Source organism: Musca autumnalis, unplaced genomic scaffold, assembly GCF_047663935.1.
Source record: "Musca autumnalis isolate F117 unplaced genomic scaffold, ASM4766393v1 scaffold_1, whole genome shotgun sequence".
Classification (NCBI taxonomy): Eukaryota; Metazoa; Arthropoda; class Insecta; order Diptera; family Muscidae; genus Musca; species Musca autumnalis.
The window spans coordinates 117,942,011-117,958,004 of record NW_027411644.1 but is presented as its reverse complement, the minus strand read 5'-3'; the positions used below and the strand labels follow the sequence as shown (position 1 = coordinate 117,958,004).

Here is a 15,994-nt window from a genome sequence, read left to right as displayed (position 1 = left end):
GGAAAACATGCTGCTAGATGGGTAACCCACGCCATCACCCCACAAAAAATGATGTTTAAGGTCGTGCATATCAATCTGAAGCACTCTACTAGAGTTGCTTCAGATAACATGCGGATCCTTCAGGTCGAGGAGGATATAGAAATAGCCATCATACAAGATCCCTACAATTACGAAAACGAAGTAAAAGATCTGGATAACAGAGGCTTCAAATCCATTACATGAAGGATAACAGTAAGCCCAGATTGTGTCTTATTGTTGAAAACACCATAAACGCTTACATGTCCCCAGCTTAGCACAGCACACTTTACCGCACTTTGGCGTGGGTGGAACTGGAGAATGGTAAGGAGTTCCCTATCGCCTCTTGCTATATTGACCAGTCGAGAGAAACACCACCAAGTGAGGTCTGTAATAACATGAGGTTCAACACTATTATCATTGGCTGTGATGCCAACGCAAGACATTACTTGTGGGACAGCACTGAAACTAGCGACAGAGGTGAGTCAGTCTTAGATTAAAAAAAATACTTAATAAATGCAACTTACTATCGAGAAGCAATCAAACACTACTATGAATAGAGACTCAATGTTGTACCCTACAAGTTAATAAGCTTGAGTAAAGTCACATGGGCTATTAACAGCTTCTCTCCTTACAAATATCCGGGCCATATGGTATTAAACCATAAATGCTACAAAAATTAACCCTTGGCAGTACAAGTTGCATGCATGAGAGAGCAAATGTTTTGATTTGTTTTGTAGATAGCGTGCATACAAACTTACTAACACACTGTCATAAATTGCTAATGTTTTTAAATACATTCACATTTTTGTCTTCGCTCTTCTTGGTCGGCACCGCTTTAGAAACATAAGCCTTTCATCCTTTCTGCTTAAACCGCTCGAAAGACTCATCCACGAGCATATTCAAGAAAATATGTATAATTTAAACAACATATCTTCCAGTCAACACATTAAAGGGCTCCCGGCAGACGTAACCCCACACGAAGAACGTTAAAACTATTGAAAAGATCATAGAACACAAACAATAAACCATTGTAGCCTTCCTGGATATGTAGTCGCCTTCAACAATGTTAGTACATCAACAAGCTTTAAATTACTTGGCGTGGAACCATTCTTTACTAGCTGGATAACCAACAACATGGGCCATACAAATTGAAAAGATGGAGAACTAAAACAACATATCTTCTAGCCAACACGCTTATCTTCAAGGACCGCTCGACTACAGGAAGTCGTTAGGGCTATTAAGAATTCCTTAAAGCTCAAACAGTACTCCTTAGCGCCCTTTCTGGATACGAGGGCTACTAGATAAGTTTCTGGGCTATGCAATACTACGTTTTGCCAGGCTCCATTTGACGTTTCTATTGGAATGTTTGACATTTAGCATAAATGCACGATGTTTGCAGCAGCTTGAAAAATCAATTTGCCAAAAAAATGAATTTAGCTTCGATAACACAGTACAACAAAATTGAACTTTTTTTTTAAAATTACAAGAAGCCTGTCACAGATTATGAAAGTGGACCGAAAAAGAAGACACGTGTATCGGCGTTTAGAAAGTTTACGTAGGGAAGTAATCTAAATAGGCGTGGCAAGTGCCGCCAATTTCTACAGGTTTTTAAATATTTGTCATCAGATTTCTTGAAATTCTTGCATTTTAGGTATAAACTGTCTTTGGCAATATTACTGACAACAATGCGTGGTATGTGTTTATGAAAAATATTAACCCTCATGCGAGTCACTAAGGGGTCTTTTTGGTCTTCTTTTTAACATTTAAAAACTCCTTTAAAATATGCTCGTATCAGATCAAAGTATTCTACAAAATTATTTGTCATAAGATTTTACTATAGGTCCCCAAATAACGCCAGGAATCTGCCAAAAGTAAAATCACGTTTTAGGGTTAATGTTGTACTTTATCTGATTTTATTAAGTTTTATCCCACAAAACTTCATTCTATATAGAAGACGCCAAAGACGAAAATATTCTCCATCAAATTTCAATATAAGTCGCCGAATAAATGAAATATGTATTTACAATATATATCAAGAAAATATTTACATCAAGTTTGCCAACAAAACACCCAATATTTTTTTGAAATAAATTTGTTTTGTTCTTTTTCGAGCTGATGCATCAATATGAAATTAATTTTAGACGAAAGGTGTTAAAAGAAGAAACATTCTACACAGATGTCATTACAAGTCTCAGAAGGTCTGAGTCAGAACAAACTTGATATCCAAGTAAAATACGTTGTTAAGAAAATGACGTTACAAAATTAGATATTATAGTAGAAATTATTTGTTAAACTTCAGTCGTATTGTGCCGCTTATACCATACAGACGTGTTCTTTCTTAAACAGAAGTTTCTTTACAACTCCAAAAACAACAAAATACGGTTATTTTTGTTTTGTGATCTGTATTAACACTTACAAAAATAACAACTTTACCCAAACAAAATTAAAAGACAGTGCGACGAAGATGGTTCTGCCTCTCCGAGGCATAAAATGATGAGCAAGAGAGCGAAATCAGGTGGTTCTCCCCAGAGAACAAACAACCAAAATTTTTATTTACCTCTCCAAACATTGGATGATGATATCAGTGATGGAAATAATAATAATGAAATAGTTATCGATAACTCGATAAAAGTCAAGGCGCCTCCAATCACAATACTGAAGTGCAAAACTGAGCAAATCCATGAACTATGTAGAATATTGAATGTAAACAATTATTCTATTAGAAAAATATCTATCGGGTTGAAACTATTTCTAACCAATGTTGCTGATGTTGAGCCTATTTGTAAGGGACTTTCAGAAAATTTAGCGGTTGAATTTTTCACATATGCTGCAAAAAATGAAAAACCTTATAAAGCTTTATTATTCAATATGGATAAAATGGACCCCAAAATAATAAAAGCCCAACTTATTGAAATGGGTTTGAAATGTACAGATGTTAAGTTGGTGACCAAAAAAATCAACGCCTCGTACGAAAACGTTATTTATATTGTATACTTCGAAAGGAAGTCAATAACTTTAAAAGAATTACGTCAAAGTTATTTTGATATAAACCGTATCAGAGTTCGTTGGGAATATCAAAAGCCTAGCAGAAATAAAGTAACACAGTGCTATAACTGTCAGATGTTCGGTCATGGCTCAAATAGATGCAATGTCAAAACCTTTTGTGCTAATTGTGCCGGAAATCATTTAACGGCAGAATGTAAAGTTAACACCGTAAAATGCGCCAATTGTAATGGAGAACATAAATCGTCCTCTCTTGATTGTCCTGCAAGGAAATCATTTTTAGAGATTAGGCAAAAATATCAGCCCAGAAGACAAGTTAAACCGACTGTACAGTTTTCTGGCAATCAAAAATATTCCACAATGTTTCCAAATTCCTTGAACCAGGATCATCATACTTCTGCCAATAATAACCAACAACAAGGAACATCAAATGAATTATTTTCCCTAGAGGAAATGAAAAATTTAACTCTTGAGTTAATATCTAATTTGAAAAAATGTAAGTCAAAGTCTGACCAATTCGAAGTCATTACTTCTCTTGCATTTAAATTTTTAAATTGATCACGCATAATCTCCAAGTCTTATTTTCTTCGGATATGTCTTATATACCTGCTGATAGTAGAAGACAACCTTCTAATTTAGATCTATTCATCACGAATATATCTGAAAATATTCTTGGAATAAAAACTGTTAACAATCTGGGATCCGATCACCTGCCCCTATTCTGTAAAATCGTTTTTGGAGCTAAAACCAACGACAAATCCTATTACAACTACAAACGAGCAGACTGGAATCGATATAAACAATTTATTAACCGTAATTTGGCGACCTTGGACTACGAAAATTGTGTACCTGATGAAAATCTAATAGATTCTTACATAGAAAAATTTACAGGAATTTTGTTGTCGGCAGTTGACCATAGTGTCCCTAAACGTAAAATCATTTCGAAAATAAACGCAATACCCAACCATATCAAAATTTTGATTCAACATAGGAATATTTATTCCAGAAACTTTAAACGATTTCGGGACCCTAACGATCGCCACGCAATGAACCGGCTAAATAAACAAATTAAGAACGAATTATTGGAACATAGAAACCTTTCATGGAATGAAACGTTATCTTCTTTAGATCATGCGTCGAAACCATTCTGGAATATCTCCAAAGTTTTGAAAAGACAAAATAATCAGATCCCTACCATTGTCTGTAATAACACATCATACTTCACAACATGGGATAAATGTGAATTATTAGCTCAACATTTCCTGAACAACCATTCATTATTTTATTTTATTTATTTATTTTATTTATTTATGGCAGCAACACTAGCCTACCAGAAAGTTTTCGGGTTAGCATTGACAAAACCAGTGAAATTTTGAAGATGTTAAAAAATAAAAAAGCTCCAGGCTTTGATAATATTAATAACATTTGCTTGAAAAACCTACCTCGTGCTGGAGTTACCTTCTTAACCTTTATCATAAATTCTTGCTTGAGCTTAAGCTATTTTCCTCGAATATGGAAATGTGCAAAAACAGTCCCAATTAAAAAGGCTAATAAAACTGGAAAGTCATCTTCCGATTATAGACCAATTAGTCTACTATCTTCGATGAGCAAAATTTTGGAAAAAGTAGTCAAAGAGAAAATTCTCAGTTTTATTGAGCAACACAATATTATTCCTCCACAACAATTCGGATTTAGAAAGGAACACAACACTAACCAACCTTTAATTAAAATAAGAGATTTTGTTCATGATAATTTTTCCTCTGGCAAATCTACAGGTATGGTCTTATTGGATATCAAATAAGCATTCGATTGCGTTTGGCATAACGGACTAATTTATAAAATGTTCAAATTTAATTTCCCTATGGAAATAACAAAAATAATTCAAAGCTTCTTATCTGAAAGAACATTCATTGTTTCAATCGGCTCGTCTTGTTCAGTGAAGAAAACTATTGTTGCAGGATGTCCTCAGGGTTCCTGCCTCTCTCCTATTTTATACAATATATACACCTCAGATTTTCCTGATCTTGGCGGATGCACAGCATCAATCTTTGCAGATGATACCTCAATACTTTGTTCTTGTACTTTATCCAACAATATCATTGAATGCCTGGAATCAGCCTTAATAAAATTAAGCAAGTATTTTTTCAAATGGAAAATTCTTCTCAACACTGACAAAACAGAAGCGATATACTTCACCAGGAAGCGTTGCCCCCGATTCGTGCCACAGCGGCAAATTCTTTTTAATAACCAAAACATTATATGGAAGAACGAAGTAAAATATCTGGGTCTCATACTGGACACCCGAATAACTTTTAAGAGTCACATACCATATGTTGTGGATAAAATAAATGATATCATAAGATTGCTATACCCTTTAATCAATAGAAGATCTGAGCTGAGTTTAAATAATAAAAAACTACTCTATAAAAGCATTTTTCAGCCACTTATGTTTTATGGCGCCCCAGTATGGTCATCTTCGGCGATGTGTCATATCAAAAAATTACAAATTTGTCAAAACAAAATTCTCAAAATGATATGCAACCTTCCATGGTTATCTTCAACTCAACGTCTACATCATGTTACAGGAATCGAATTAGTTCAACAAAAGATAAACAAGATGACAGAAAATTTTATTGAAAAATGCCAAACATCTCAATATCAGCATATTAATGTTAATTAATGTTAATATTAATGATCATCATAATTTTACCTCAATAACGTAACGTAATGGTTTAAAAGGGTTTTGTTTTTGCGTATTTCCCATTTAAAAATATGTTAATTTATTTACTCTATTATTGTTACATTTTTAAAATAATTATAAAGTAGAAAAGGAATTAGAAATTCCTAACCTCTTGTCTATATATATTTTATTTCTAAGCCATATTAATATTATACGCAATAAAGAAAGAATTGAAATTGAAAAAAAAAATTTGTTAAACTTTTGGACTCGTAATTAAAATTTATTCCATACTAAGTCAAAATATCCTTAAATACTTCACTTTTTGGGGATTGTGTCAAGAGAAGAAATGTTCCAAATGAAATTTCATTATGAGCCTCTGAACAAAAGAAATTTGTAGCTATAATATATAACATCTCCAGAAGCGTTCATTTTTTTATATGATTTTTTATATATGATTTAGGACCATTATCTGCGGTCACAAAATATATTTTATTCATGTTTTTCATAATAAATTCTTTTAGAAGATTATGTGTGCTCGATCCAAACTGTTTTTGGAATATCTATGGTGAATATACGATAGGGAAAATATTGATAACCCAGATCGGACTTCGTAAAATTACGTATTTTAGTACTATAAACTAAAATAACGTCATCAGGATAAGTCATAGGTTCCTGATATTGTATCTGAAATGCGAGGATAGTCTACGGCTATTGTCCAGTGAATATATATGTATCTGACATACGGGTGTCCTAACATCCATGATTTTGGCATGGTCCTAAATACTATAATTTAATTTAGCCAAATTTAACAGAGCCAAAAAGGACATTTAAGTTATAATGATGGCAGCTGCTCCTGCTCTGACAAAATTGACTTAATTAACCCAGGGGACAAAACTTAATAAACTCAGATAAAGTTCAACATTAACGTGATTTAAGTACGGTTTAGAGTTTTGGTGTATTCGGGGACCTATAGTATGACAAATAATTTTGATCTGATCACATTTTAAATGAGTTTTTAAACGTTTTTGAAAAAAGGTACCAAAATTACCCCTTTAGGGTTAATTTTTCACAAAAATATACCCCGCATTGTTGTCAGTAATATTGCCAAAGACACTTTATACCTAAATGCAAAGATTTGAAAGAATCTGATGTCGAATATTCCAAAACCTGTAGAAATGGCGGAAATTTCCACGCCTATTAAAGTTACTTCCCGACGTAAACTTTCAAAACGCCGATACACGTGTCTTCTTTTTTCGGTCCTCTTTCGTAATCTGGCCGAAATATCTTGTAATTAGTTTTTGTGTTGTACAGTGTAATTATTCACAACTTTCAGGACAGGGTGCCACCGTGATACAATAGTATGCACACTCGCCTTACATGCTGAAGGTCGTGGATTCGATTCCCTGTCCAAGCAACATCAAATTTTCAACGGTGGCAAAATACTCCTCAGTAATTTTGGCGACATTTTCTGAGTATTTCAGCCACATGCCGTTCGGACTACGATATACTGTAGGATCCCATATCATTGCTCTAATATGAATCCTTTGTCTCATCTGGGATGTTTGTGGAACAATTATCAATCAGGACAAGAGTGTATCGATGAACTTAAATCTTTGTATGGCGACGAAGCAGCACCCTATAGCATTGTGAACAACTAGTTTAATAAATTCAATCGTGGCCGCCATTAGCTTAAATGCGAAGGTCGTCAATGTTTTCTCGCTTAACGGCTGTTGTGAGCTGATAATTCAAGATCGTCTGGTGACATACCGGCAGATAGACATCTCTTCCAGCAGCACACATTCGATATTGCATGAACACCTTTCCGTTAAAGAGTTTTGTACTCGTTAAATGTTGCACAATTTGACAATCGCTCAAAAAAGGCTAACGTCGATTGGTGCAAAGAAATTTTGGGAAAAATAGGATAGCGGTGCTTATAAGATCCCCACAGATGACGAATTACGGATCTATTCGTATGAGCCCGAAACGAAACAGCAATTGACCGTGCGTGTCTTCGAAGACGAGCCAAATCCAATGAAAGTTGTTCGTGGAAGGAGCACTTCGAAGCAGAGGGTCGCCTGTTTCTACGTCAAAACTGGCCAGTTGGTGATTACTCTGCATGAAAAAAGTAGACGGCATATTCTGAGTGGCCTTTGGAGAAATTTTCCTGCGGCCTTTTGAGAAATTCGAAAAATTAACATGAGAATATGAATCATTGTGCATCAAAGCATACAAACCAAATTCTTTTTGACGCACCAAAAGGTGAAAATGATAGGTCATCCGCGTACAGCCCTGACATGTCGCCGCCCAATGCTTCATTTTTATTCATGCAAAAGATGCTGTTGAAGTGTTCAAAAGACATGTTTTGGAGGTGTCTCTATCGGAGTGGAAAGAGTGTTTCGACAATTGGTTTGAGCACATGCAAAAGTGTATAAATCATGCTGGAAAAAATTTTTTAATGATAAATATTCGTGTTATCATTAGTCCAGAAATTTATCTAGCAGCCCTCGTATAGGTGGCGCCTTCGACAACATTAGCACAACATCAATAGAACAAACTCTATATAGGCGTGGAATCATTCATCAGTAGCTGGATGGTGGTTATGGGTCACAAGAAGTTGGCTGGGGTGAGTTCACGGAAAACTGTCAAACAAAAATATAACTTTCAAAGAAAGACAAAACATGATTTACTTCCCCTTAGTTATACGAAATATACTACATTTTTATAAAATAGTTCTAACTCGGTCGGACCATCTAATTGATTGTTGGGATCTACGACCACATTATTTTTAATTTTTTTTTCCTTCCGCTGATGATGCTCTGCACGGAAAATTATGATTGTCGTTTCATAACACTGTGCAACATTTTTAAGGTAATAATAATACCGCTGAATCAACATTTTAGAGTTTCAAAATGTTCTGAGGAATTGCTGAGAATTTTATTTAGAATATTTTTGTAAAGGGTCACTTGGTTCAAACTCCCAATAGTTTAGCTGATACTGATCAGAATTTCAGCAATTATGTACAATTTTCAATATTTTATCGATTTTGACGCCCTAGATGGAATTTTTCTTATGTGGTCTTTTCAAAAGATAAGTTATACTATCTTAGGGCTATAATATTGCCAAAATTGGCAGGACAAAACCTTACTAGGGTTTTTGTAGTCTCAATATGTTCTTTCAAAAAATGCATACTAGAAGTTGTTTGCATTTTTAGCCCTGTTTTGTGAGCCCTTTACTAGAGAATTATGCTGAAACAAGTTAAAAAAAGCACCTCTGACCATATATATATATATAATTTTGATTTTGAATCACAGGTTTGTATAAAAATACGTAGAATCTTTCGGAACCTTAATGTAGGGCTACAGCAAATCATTGACATATGGGCAAAAATTTGTAAAATTGAGTTTTCAAAAAATCCAAAAAATTTGTTGATGCTCATGAATGATTTTTGGTACATAGATTAAGAAAAAATTGTCATTCCAAATCTGCTTTTGTAACTAACATTGATCGTTGCGCGCAGATATGACCTTTTAATTGGAATGTTTAGAAAAAATTATCGTTATCGTTAACTGAATTTTACGTATTTGCAGACATATTTTTGAAATAGTAGCCAATATGTATACAAAATATACATAAAAAAATTACAAGAGCATCCAGACTTTGTGAGAAATAAAATTAAGCCTATGCCGTGAACATTTTTTAGATCATTATATTAAATCACAAGGAATTCCAATCGTGGAATTAAATTAAAATAAAGTTACACTTCACCCCGGTTATTTACCTCTCTGCTTAACTGCCTTTCCCGTTTAATTGCCTCATAATCTAAATCCCCAAAAGTTTTTCATATAAATGAGTTCAAACTGTCCCGGTTAATGACTTTTCTATAAGTACCCAATTCGGATATTTACCTGTCAAATATTTTCCCAAAAAGAACATTTATTAATACTTTTATCGGTTTATTACCCGCAATGGTATATTTCTGAGACAATCGATTTCGATGACTGCGTGAATTGTGATGAAGATGTCCAGTGTTATATTATGGTGTTATGATCACAGATGAATAAATTTCTTATAATATAACTTACATTATACTCTTAGACTTGGTTTTATTTTTTTTCTAATTGTTGTCATTTTTTTTGCAAGGTTAAGATGAGATTTTTGTAACTACCCACATGAGGTACATATGCGAGACTTTCGTAACTGCCTTTCCCGCATAAGTACCCCAATTTTTTGGAATTTTATGAAAGGTAGTTAACCGGGGTGCAGTGTATATTGAATATGATAGCTCTTGAAACGCATATAAGCCGCGTAATAATGGAAATGATGCGTTCATTTTTAATAGTTTTTACATTACTACGAACACAGCTTCCGTTCAAATTAAAAATTATAAAATTCTAAAACAGTTGATTTTACAGAAATGCTTTCAAAACTTATGGTATAGTACAATTGTTCGCGAGTTACAATACCCCATATTTCAGTTTCCACATATACGAGTCAATCATGAATATTTCTCTCGGAATTTTCCGCACGAAAAATAATTTTAAAAAGTGAAATTCTTTTAAAATCGGTATTTTAAAACGTTGAAATGTACTAGAATCACTTAATTATGGAATATTCTCGACGAATAGACAAAAATATTCCCTTTTTGGGCATAAACATAGAAATAAAAAATTGTGAAATTGGGGAAGGAGAACAAATTCCGCACGGAATTTTTATTCGTGATTGCCCTGATTGTTACGAATATAACTGATAGGTTGTTGCAGAAAGTTGTCTGTTAACTCACTTTGTCTCTGTTAACTCTCTGTTCTTCATTGAGAACTTCCAAGTTTTTGCTGGAGAAATTTCTTCTATCAAGAACTTGCAAGTAACCGGACACACATAAGGCACGATAACTAAAAAAACATGTACAAATTCGTACAATTTTATAAAAGAAAAGGGTGCGCGTTGATAGTGATTTTTTGACAGTTCTGTGACTGAGTACTTGCAAATTTTTGCTGGGAAAATTTGTCCCGTGAAAATTTGTAAGTTTGGCCAGCTGACTTTTAATCTAGTGTTGGGCAATCTCGTTCATTGAGCGGATCGATCTTTTTCATTCGTTGGCTCTTTTTCGTTCAACAATACATTTGACTGTATTATTTTCTTTTGAAGTCGTTCGTTCTCTGCTGCATAAGACTCCGTCGTTCTTTTCACCGAATCGTTCTTTTGAAAATGTTCGTTCACGAATGACACAACTGTTGTGTTACTTGCTTGTTTGTGTGCTAATGGGGGTGGTTTTGTTTCTGAACGTAGTGGTGGTGGTTTTGATATGAAAGAACCAGATGAACGAATGATGCAAAAGAAAGATATGACCGAGATGTGCTATTGAATGAGGTGAGTTACTGAGCGAGAGTAGCTCTCTGAATCATTGTTTGTTTTGTGTGGAAATTTGTGCTGCAGCGCTAACGCAGCGTTTGCTTAGACTTTGACTGCAAAACCAATGCTGTTAATTTTATAAGCAGCAATGACTCGTCCATCGGGGATCTAAATGAACGATATAAAAGAATGAGCTGGATACGCATCCGTTCGTTCTTTTCACGGAATCGTTCCTTCGAGCCGGTTCGTTCATGAACGACGCAACTCTATTTTAATCAACTGTTCAATGTAAACAACTTGAAATGTTAACATTTTTGACAAAGAAAATTTCACATTTTTTAGATTCTAAAGCGTTGTGGATAGGATTACAGCTTTAAATAAATAAATTTCGATTCTCTTGAATTTCTGGCTGTCTCGCCCGTGTTGTTTTGTTGTTAGCCTAGTGCGGGTGTGAATCTATGTGTTTCTTGCACAGATTGTTTCTAGAATTCGGGAACAAGAAGGGATGGGCTATAAATAAAAGGGAATTTTTAGGCAGTGAGTCAGTTGTGTTTTAGACGTGAAACTGAACAGTCGGTTAAAGAAGTAATGGAAAGCTGTGTGCTTACTAGAGTCAAGCTGTGTGCTTAGTAATTAAAGTCGGTTGTGAACAAGTGTAATAAAATAAATAAAACATTGTAGAAACGTAATCTAAAGCAAACCCTGTTTTATTTGATAACCAGCAAGGAAAGGATCATAGTCGGGTGGGGCCGACTATATGATACCCTACACTACTGTGAATATGTAAAATATATATAGGAGATATACATCAATTTGAACTGATTTCTATATAATATGGTACACTTATTACTAGACAAAATTCCGTCATACATTCCCAATTTCATCACATGCATAAATCGACTCAGAAAGTGATTATATGTATATCCCCAAAAGGATCTATATGTCTATTTCGTTTCTTTTTGTATGTTACATACAAATGCACAAAGACATAATACCCCTTACCACAGTGTGGTGTAGGGTATAAAAATCGTATCGGGGAATAAAACAACATCTACACGGAGATTAGTTAAACATAATTCCGCAACTAAATGATAATTTTCTACAATAAGGCCCATATATCAAAAAAATTTAGTAAGCAAACTTCTGATTCATGGAGGACTTACCTTAATCTTGATAGTTATCTTGCTTTTAGGCCATTATCTCAGGAAGTAGGGACTTGCCCCAGAAAAAAACTGTACCGGCGTTAAGGTGGCCGCAGAGAGAGTGGAGACGTTCTTTGAAGAACGAGCCAAGGAACTATGGCATAATGAACCAAGGTGCAACGTGTCAAGGGCCATTTGGCCGACTCTATCAAGAAACAGAACAATTTCACTCTTAAATGTGAGCAAATCAGAAATCAGGGTATTGACGGGAGTCATTACCGCTCATTGCAACATCCGAGCTTTTGTCGGTAAATGGCAGGATGATGGCGTGGACTATTGCAGGCTCTGTGAAGATGAGGAGGAAACGGAGACTATTGAGCATATTTTATGTCGTTGCCCGATGTTAACTCGAAAACGATATAGATTAACAGGAGTATGCTTTCCTCCAAGCTTAACCTTATACTCAAACAAGGAACCAACAATCATAAATAACATCTTCAAAAATTTGAATTGGCTGGGACGGCGCGACCCATAAGCGTAACTACTTCTCTGGCAGTTTTCTACCATCACCAAATAAACCATCCTCCTTTCTTTATTACATCTTCATCTTTAATAATTTCCATTTATTGTTACTTTCCCCAACCCCACCCCCTTTTTTCTTTACTTTTCTCTTCTTTTGTCTTTTCAGGCAATTCTGAACCTCTTCTCTCTGATTTGTGGATGATCACAATGGACCGAAAGGTCTCCGAGTGGCGTAGTCAATATATATATTGACTCCACATACCCAAACCTAAGGTTGCCGCAAGGTCAACCTGCTGATCCATATCTGGAAGGAATAGTACGATATGCAAAGTTTGGACCAAATGTATTTCTCCCTTCGACAGTTATCGTTCAAACGATTTTACAGAAAAAATGAACATTTGTGTGGAAGGTATCCGAAGAAGTGGACATATCGGCCCATCTTCAAACTTGAACTAGGTTTAGGCAAACTATTACAAAGTGCAAAATCAGGTTCGAATGCGTTGATCTGTTCGAGAGCTATCGTGCGGCACAAGCCAATCAGACCGAGAGATGTAAATCGACTCAAAATTGTGTGAAGCGAATTTCGTTCAACATACTTGGGGTCTAAAACCATTATTTTGATGAGGCACATTTTTGGTCGTATCAAAGTACCCTTCTTAGCCTAAAGGCTGATTGTATAAAAAACATTTTTAATTAGCCATTTGATGCAGATCACAGCGTATGCTCGTTGGGAATTAAATCATAATTTCAAGTCTATATAAATAATACAGATTTTTTTTTGTGAAAATTACATAAAACTAGTGTCTATAACCCGGCGTCGCCGGAGATCGTATATTGAGAAATTACTAGTTCGAGAGCTGCTCGAAATTTGTGTACCGTTTGAATAATGGCATATATGTATATAGTCTTTTAAAAACCACTTCGGTTGGATGACATGGTTGAAACTTCAAAAAAAAAATACCGAAAATAGGGCGGACAGCTCAAAACATGAACCAGACGGAAAATTGTGTACCCTCTAACGAAGTTACTTGAATAACTAGGAACTCTAAATGCTAAATTATAGCTATTTTGGTCTAATTCGGCCAGAAAATGTAGCTAAAACAGTCGAGCGGTACCGTTATCTGAGGGCTATAAGAAAATGTGGAGCTATGTTCATTATTTTTTGTGGAAAAGTTTCTACATCACTGGAAACACTAAATGTCAAATTATAGCTAATTTATATAATAGTTCAGCCCTCTATCTCAAACCATTCGGAAGATATCGTGATAACAACAAGCGGACATTACTAAATCAACTTAGAATATTATGGTGGAGGGGATAAAAAATTAGACACCTAAAGGGGAGTACACACTAACAGTCAAAACTGACAGTCAACGTACTTTAAGGACAATTTTCCGGCAAATAACAACTTTTATTTAGCTAAAAACGTTTGAAATACAATATTTACGATATTATTTAGAGATTATAAAAGAAATTTTTCAATTAAGCTTTGATATTCACGAAATAGACCTCGATGACTGTCAGTTTTGCTTGTCAATGTGTACTATACTTAAGTTTAAAACAACGCAACATCAGAAATCGAACGACGCATAGTGAAAATTGGTATTAACAAAGCAACGACGCAACTTCGAAAACAACGCAAAGCGAGGTCTTGGTGTACACGTAATGAAGAGGGGGTATCGTTCTATGGTGCTATACGGAAAACTAAACATTCTAGGTATAATAGAAACTTCTGTACCAAATTTTAAAGCTCTATCTTAAATATTGTGATTTCAAGAGAAATCGGGCTTTTATGGCTGGTAAAAAAACAACAGCAACAAACAAATGTCCAATGAGTGGTAACAAAATCTGCGCTGATTTATCAAAGAGGCTCCTTCTACAAAGGCACAAACAGCGAAATTTTAACTTTTCTCTCTTTGCTGTCTTGTTTATTATGATTTTTTAGCATTTTTCTCACCATATATTGAATTTTTCCACACTGTGGACAGATAATGCATTTTCCAATTAATCGTGTAACTGTGTTTAGAATTATTTTCTCAATTATTTTTAATTAAATGAAATATTTCACATTAGCGGTATTCACTCATGGTGGTAGATTTACAACTCTTGTATATGTACTAGGGTTTTTTACAACGAAGTGTGAACGTCTTTTTTGTGAATATTGTAAACAAATCAACATCTCTACATAATCGTCAGTCTATCTTTTTTCAGTTTTTTATTTATTTATTTAATAGATGATATTACACATTTAACAATTCATTCATTAGTTACAAGAATATTTACTGTAATTAACATCTATAATTGGCATAGCATTATTGCTGTTAGCCATTTTCAAGTTACAGTTAATTGAGTATATATTGGTAGTATTAGATTTATTAATTATATTCATTTAAAATAAGTTTTCGATATTTAAAGGATGTTAAAACATAATTATATAATGCGATAAAATTCGTGCCATTTAATATATCTAGTATTTCATTCTCAAAAAGAATATTTTTTCCAAAATACATAATTCTATATTCTGAATATATAGGACATCTGCCGATGAAGTGGGTAGTGTTCTCCGGTTCATTCATGTTACAAACTGTACAAAGAGTACTTGAGTTATTTTTTCCGATAAACTGATTGGAACTTAGACCAAGTAAGCCTCCTCTAGCTTTTATAATCCAGCTTGTCACACGAGTGGATAGATCCTTAGTAAGATATGGAATTTGGTTGTATTGTAAATGCGGATAAAGATCATGAAATTGTGAATTTCTAGCATCGTTACATAAGTCTTCGTGTTCCTTCCCTGTAGGAAGCATGGGGACATGTGTCGACATGTCAACACTTTGTTTACTATTATGGTGACAAAGTCAACGCTTTGTCAACTATTGATACTTTTATCCATGGCAGAACTACCAGGTAGTGGTATCACACCAGCTGATCGAATATGAAAAGTCAAACCCCTTTATAAAAAATTATTTTTGTTGTAATTTCCCCAACAACATAAAGAAAGTTTTGACATAACATATTCAAAATTTTACGATGCCACTACCTGGGTAATTGTGCCATGCTTTTATCTTATACGGCGTTTATATTATAGTTTTTTGCAGGGTTAACCTTCTTTATGAGGATTTATTTGAAGTATACACAATGGAAATGGCATTTGAAACCCAGACCCACTGGGTTAACCCGGTTATATGTAAACGGCCTATTAATAAGAAGAAGCATTGATTATTTTAACAGCTGATAGCCCAACGATTGTTTGGTGTAAAATAATTTTGGCGCTTCGTGAAAA

At 34.5% G+C, this 15,994-nt stretch overlaps 1 protein-coding gene across 1 annotated transcript in view; it reads right to left on the bottom strand.

The window, feature by feature from the left end:
- LOC141405507 (uncharacterized) overlaps positions 1 to 15,994 on the bottom strand; it is a 63,114-nt gene that overhangs the window by 3,050 nt on the left and 44,070 nt on the right. The window lies entirely within an intron of this gene.